Source organism: Salvelinus fontinalis, chromosome 30, assembly GCF_029448725.1.
Source record: "Salvelinus fontinalis isolate EN_2023a chromosome 30, ASM2944872v1, whole genome shotgun sequence".
NCBI lineage: Eukaryota > Metazoa > Chordata > Actinopteri > Salmoniformes > Salmonidae > Salvelinus > Salvelinus fontinalis.
The window spans coordinates 34494456-34500455 of record NC_074694.1 but is presented as its reverse complement, the minus strand read 5'-3'; the positions used below and the strand labels follow the sequence as shown (position 1 = coordinate 34500455).

Sequence of the window (6000 nt, the reverse complement as noted above, 5' to 3'; positions counted from 1 at the left end):
AAGAAAGAGAGAGAGAGAGGGCGAGGGAAAGGGAAGGAAACAGTGAGAGAGAAAGAGCGAGAGTGGGGAGAATGAACTCTGGGTTCTCCCCGTTGTCAACCAGTGCTATTTGAAGCTATAACCCAGCTACTGCGCATGCGTGTGTGTGTGTCAGTGCGGAGAGACTTGAGATAGGGAGACTTAAGGAAAGGGAGAGAGAGAGAGACAAAGATGGATGAAGGAACGAATGAGAACGGGAGAACAGAGGTCAGAATGAGAGAGAGAATGAAGTATTTCAGCGGATTGGAGTTTAAAAAAGAGACCTAGGAGCCAGGCCATTGGAAATCCAACTTTAGTTGTTTCCTTTTCTTGTAGGGCTCCAAAGAGCAAAATGCTAAAATCTTGAAAACCAATAAAGTAGATTCACCAAAAGCAAACACTGGCCTGTGGGCTAGACCAGGGATTCTCAAACTTCTTGGGGTGGGGGACTCCTTTTGTGATAGCACATTCATCAGGAACCCCCTCATAATCAGAACAAAACTCAAGTGCAAAGTAAATAGCCTACTAGGATTTTTACTACGACGTCAGCAGTGCGTGGCTGGACAAACCGTGGTCACGTCCCCCTGCTTAGACGTTGTGTGCGTAAACCAATGGTTGCATGCCACGTCATCGACTGTGTCATCGACTGACAGATTGCTATAACATGTGATGTGGTTAGCTGATACTTAAAATACCTATCCAGGTGTTGTAAGGTCTGGCAGGTAACAGCAATGCCTGGGCAGAGGAACATGCCTCAAGTTTCGGGCCCGGAGAAAGAACATTTAAAAGGCCCGCATCTTGGCATTTGGAGAGAAAATGTAACAGTTTTCAAGCCAATTTCCTGCAATTCTATACATTTTTTTCTTGGGGCAGAGAGAATTTTTGTTGTTGCAACTTTAAAGATACACTATATATACAAAGGTATGTGAACACAGCTTCAAATGAGTGGATTTGTATGAAATCAAGCACACAGCTATTCAATCTCCATAGACAAACATTGGCAGTAGAATGGCCCGTACTGAAGAGGTCAGTGACTTTCAACGTGGCACCGTCATAGGATGCTGCCTTTCCAACAAGTCCGTTTTTCAAATTTCTGCCCTGCTAGAGCTTCCCTGGTCAATTGTAAGTGCTGTTATTGTAAAGTGGAAACGTCTAGGAGAAACAAAGGCTCAGCCGCGAAGTGGTAGGCCACACAAGCTCACAGAATGGGACCGTTGAGTGCTGAAGTGCGTAACGCGAAAAAATTGTCTGTCCTCGGTTGCAACACTCACTACCGAGTTCCAAACTGCCTCTGGAAGCAACGTCAGCACAATAACTGTTTGTCAGGATCTTTATGAAATGGGTTTCCATGGCCGAGCACCCGCACACAAGCCTAAGATCACCATGCACTATGTCAAGCGTCGGAGTGGTGTAAAGCTCGCCGCCATTGGACTCTGGGGCAGTGGAAACGCGTGATGAATCACGCTTCACCATCTGGCAGTCCGACAGATGAATCTGTGTTTGGCAGATGCCAGGAGAACACTACCTGCCTGTAAAGTTTGGTAGAGGAGGAATAATGCTCTGGGGCTGTTTTTCATGGTTCCGGCTAGGCCCCTTAGTTCCAATGAAGGGAAATCTTAACGCTACAGCATGCAATGGCATTCTAGACAATTCTGTGCTTCCAAATTTGTGGCAACAATTTGGGGACGGCCCTTTCCTTTTTCAGCATGACAATTGCACAAAGCGAGGTCCATACAGAAACGGTTGATCGTAATCGGTGTAGAAGAACTTGACTGGCCTGCACAGAGCCCTGACCTCAACCCTATCGAACACCTTTGGGATGAATTGGAACGCCGACTGCGAGCCAGGCCTAATCACCCAACATCAGTGCCCGACCTCACTAATGCTCTTGTGGTTGAATGGAAGCAAGTCCCCGCAGTAATTTTCCAACATCTAGTGGAAAGCCTTCCCAGAAGAGTGGAGGCTGTTATAGCAGCAAATGGGGGACCAACTCCATATTAATACCCATATTTTGGAATGAGATGTTTGAAGAGCAGGTGCCCACATACTTTTGGCCATATAGTATAATATCCTGCAAATCTGCACATTTTACCATAAGGCAGAGAGAACACTTTGCAGTTTTAAAGCTTAAATTACAGTACATTTATGTCAAATACATTTTGGGGAATAGTATTGAGTTTATAAATTGATAATTGATGTAGTACTGTGGATACCAATATCCCTGTAAGCCTCCCAGGCCCATGTTGCCCAGGGTTAAGAATTGTAGATGTAAGAATTGTAATTGTACTGTAGATATTTAATATAAATTGTATTGTATTGTATTACACACTATAAACTTATTCCACGGATCCCTTGGCCAAAAGTATTTTAATCTGTTGTTATTAATATTATTAATATTCATATATATATATATTTTCAAATATGTTTATATACACCACCGTTCAAAAGTTTGGGGTCACTTAGAAATGTCCTTATGTTTGAAAGAAAATCACTTTTTTGTCCATTAAAATAACATAAAATTGATCAGAAATACAGTGTAGACATTGTTAACGTTGTGAATGACTATTGTAGCTGGAAACGGCAGATTTTTTATGGAATATCTACATAGGCGTACAGAGGCCCATTATCAGCAACCATCACTCCTGTGTTCCAATGGCATGTTGTGTTAGCTAATCCAAGTTTATAATTTTAAAAGGCTAATTGATCACTAGAAAATCCTTTTGCAATTATGTTAGCACAGCTGAAAACTGTTGTTCTGATTAAAGAAGCAATAAAACTGGCCTTCTCTAGACTAGTTGAGTATCTGGAGCATCAGCATTTGTGGGTTTGATTACACAGGCTCAAAATGGCCAGAAACAAATAACTTTCTTCTGAAACTCGTCAGTCTATTCTTGTTCTGAGAAATTAAAGCTATTCCATGCCAGAAATTGCCAAGAAACTGAAGATCTCGTACAACGCTGTGTACTATTCCCTAGAAAGACGAGTGGGAGGCCCCGGTGCACAACTGAGCAAGAGGACAAGTACATTATAGTGTCTAGTTTGAGAAACAGACACCTCACAAGTCCTCAACTGGCAGCTTCATTAAATAGTATCCGCAAAACACCAGTCTCAACGTCAATAGTGAAGAGGCAACTCTGGGATGCTGGCCAGAGTTCCTCTGTCCAGTGTCTATGTTCTTTTGCCCATCTTAATCTTTTCTTTTTATTGGCCAGTCTGAGATATGGCTTTTTCTTTGCAACTCTGCCTCGAAGGCCAGCATTCCGGAGTCGCCTCTTCACTGTTGACGTTGGGACTGGTGTTTTGCGGGTACTATTTGCCAAGAGGTTTTCCTTTTGTCCACCCCTACTTTGTCACAACACAACTGATTGGCTCAAACGCGTTAAGAAGGAATGAAATTACGTAAATTAACTTTAAACAGGGCATACCTGTTAATTGAATTGCATTCCAGGTGACTACCTTATGAAGCTGGTTGAGAGAATGCCAAGAGTGTGCAAAGCTGTCATCAAGGCAAAGGGTGGCTACTTTGAGGAATCTCACATTTTGATTTGTTTAACACTTTTTTGGTTACTACATGATTCCATATGTGTTATTTCATAGTTTTGATGTCTTCACTATTATTATACAATGTAGAAAATAGTAAAATAAAGAAAAACCCTTGAATGAGTTGGTGTGTCCAAACTTTTGACTGGTACTGAATATATTTGGTAATATTTTGAGATCCGGCCACGGACCCCCTGCACTACCTCATAGACCCACCTGCATAGTGAAAAGGCGTTCAATCAAGCATGCAAATTCTTTCTGGAACGTTCCCTCTTCTGGCGACAGGTAGCCTCATGGGTTAAGACTGTTTGGTCAGTAAACAAAAGGTTGCTAGTTTGAATCCCCGAGCTGCTGTTCTGTCCTTGAGCAAGGCATTTAACTCCAAAACAACTACTCCTAGGTGCTGTAGACCTTGCTTAACACAGTTCCCCGCATTGCTGTGATTCAGAGAGTTAGGGTTAAACGAAGTAGACACATTTTGCCTGAATCTTGTTGAGAGAAACTCAGAAAGTAAGATAATGGTCATGTTAGAAAATGCATTTTAAACAGTAAGACATTTAGACGTGGATCAGGCTGTGCATTTTTATCTCCTGATATATTTAGGACTTGACTATGCACCTTTTAAAGGCAATGTTCCGCGTTCGCGGAGACCGCATTCGCGCTGAACACTTCATATGTCGGCTCAATCGGAAATCATCTTTAAATGTCAAGGGAGCTGTAACAAGGATCTAGCGCTGATTGGATTGGATCCCGGCCTGAAAGCAGTGTGGGAGGAGAGCCAGAGAGAGAGGGAGGGCAGGAAAGGGGGATAAAAATAGAGACAGGCTTTAAGACTTGACAATACAATGCAACTCTCAGTAGCTAATTCATGTTATTTGTTACTCTAGTGACCCGCCTGAGTGACCATCGGTTGTTGTTGTTGTTGTTGTCATCTTTGTTGTTGTTTTTGTTGTTGGGGGTGGTTGTGTGTGTGGGGTGCAGCCAGCTGTAAGGGAGGCCATTGTGTGTGTGGACAGTAGATTGTCTTTCACTGTGCTGGCCTGCGGTGTCACCAGCCTCTATCAACTACTACGGTGAGAAGGAGGGGAACAAGAAGGGATAGGGGGAGAACTGGAGCACATCTATGGTGTAGTGACCAATATGGGTGGTGTAGAGTAGGGCATTACGTGTCCATGGTGCTGGACCATAGGGTCTTGGAGTTTGATTGAATATTAGTAATACTCTGACTCACCCTGGCTGCCAGGAACTCTCAACCATCACCACCAGGTTCAGGCTCTGGCCGTGTGTGTGTGTGTGTGTGTGTGTGTGTGTGTGTGTGTGTGTGTGTGTGTGTGTGTGTGTGTGTGTGTGTGTGTGTGTGTGTGTGTGTGTGTGTGTGTGTGTGTGTGTGTGTTGGACCAGTGCAGACTAGTGTGCCGAAGCACATGGTTCGGCTTTACCCCCACGTGCCTGCAGCTTGGCCTATTTCCATGGTAACTAGCCGAGAAAATGAACACACACACAGACAGACATACGCACACACACAAGATCACATCAGTTCAATACTGGATGTTGTTGTTCTTTTGAGTAAAATGTCAATGGGAACATGAACATCACACAAATCCAGTATAAATCCATCTCTAGTTTGTCTCTCCCTCTCTCTCTCTCTCTCTCTCTCTCTCTCTCTCTCTCTCTCTCTCTCTCGGCATGCTTGTGTGTTTTAGGCTGTCCAGTGCTGTGGGATCAGGACGTCGTGAGCAGGCTGTTGATTGGAGGGTTGTTTACAGCAGGCCGTGCTTCTCATGGTCACCAGGGGAGAGGGGTTATGTAAGAGAGGATTTCTCTCTCCCCCCTCCCTCTGCTTCTCTGTACATTTCCCTGTTTTGACCCCCCCCCCCCACCCGTGTTCCTCTCTCATTTTCACCCCAAATAATACAGTATAATTACAGTAGGAGAGAGTGATATGCTCCTTGCTCCAATCAACATAGACAAACATTGTTTAGGTGTTAATGTCCTGTAGATGATGTAGTGTTATTAACCGTACACTAAGCACAGCAGAGTGACTGTCCGGAGGGTACACACTGTATCTCTTTTAATGACCACGACTGTGTCCTGCTGGAGCCATCGCTATAGAAACAGCCCACGCCATCTTACACACACACACACACACACACACACACACACACACACACACACACACACACACACACACACACACACACACACACACACACACACACACACACACACACACACACACACACACACACACATACACACACCCCCCGTAAACCGCAGCATCGCTGTGCCCTCTGGACCGTCGCCAAGGGGTCGCTATGGCAGCACGGCAACGGGGGGGGGAGTGCACTGCGGCTCCACTACTGACCAGTCTGTTACGCAACACACACACACACATGCAACACACACACACGTTTGTTTCACTATCCTTGTGGGGTACAAACA

General features: G+C 44.5%; 1 protein-coding gene across 8 annotated transcripts in view; it reads left to right on the top strand.

Moving 5' to 3' along the window:
• Positions 1 to 6000, top strand: part of LOC129829090 (inactive ubiquitin carboxyl-terminal hydrolase 54-like) — a 28910-nt gene that overhangs the window by 2183 nt on the left and 20727 nt on the right. For 5 of the 8 annotated variants that reach the window (XM_055890573.1, XM_055890572.1, XM_055890576.1 and 2 more), the window contains exon 2: positions 5262 to 5364. The exons of the other annotated variants lie outside the window; for them this stretch is intronic. The gene's annotated coding sequence lies outside the window, so the exon portion shown is untranslated. The remainder of the gene's footprint in view (positions 1 to 5261; positions 5365 to 6000) is intronic. 8 annotated transcript variants of the gene reach the window in all.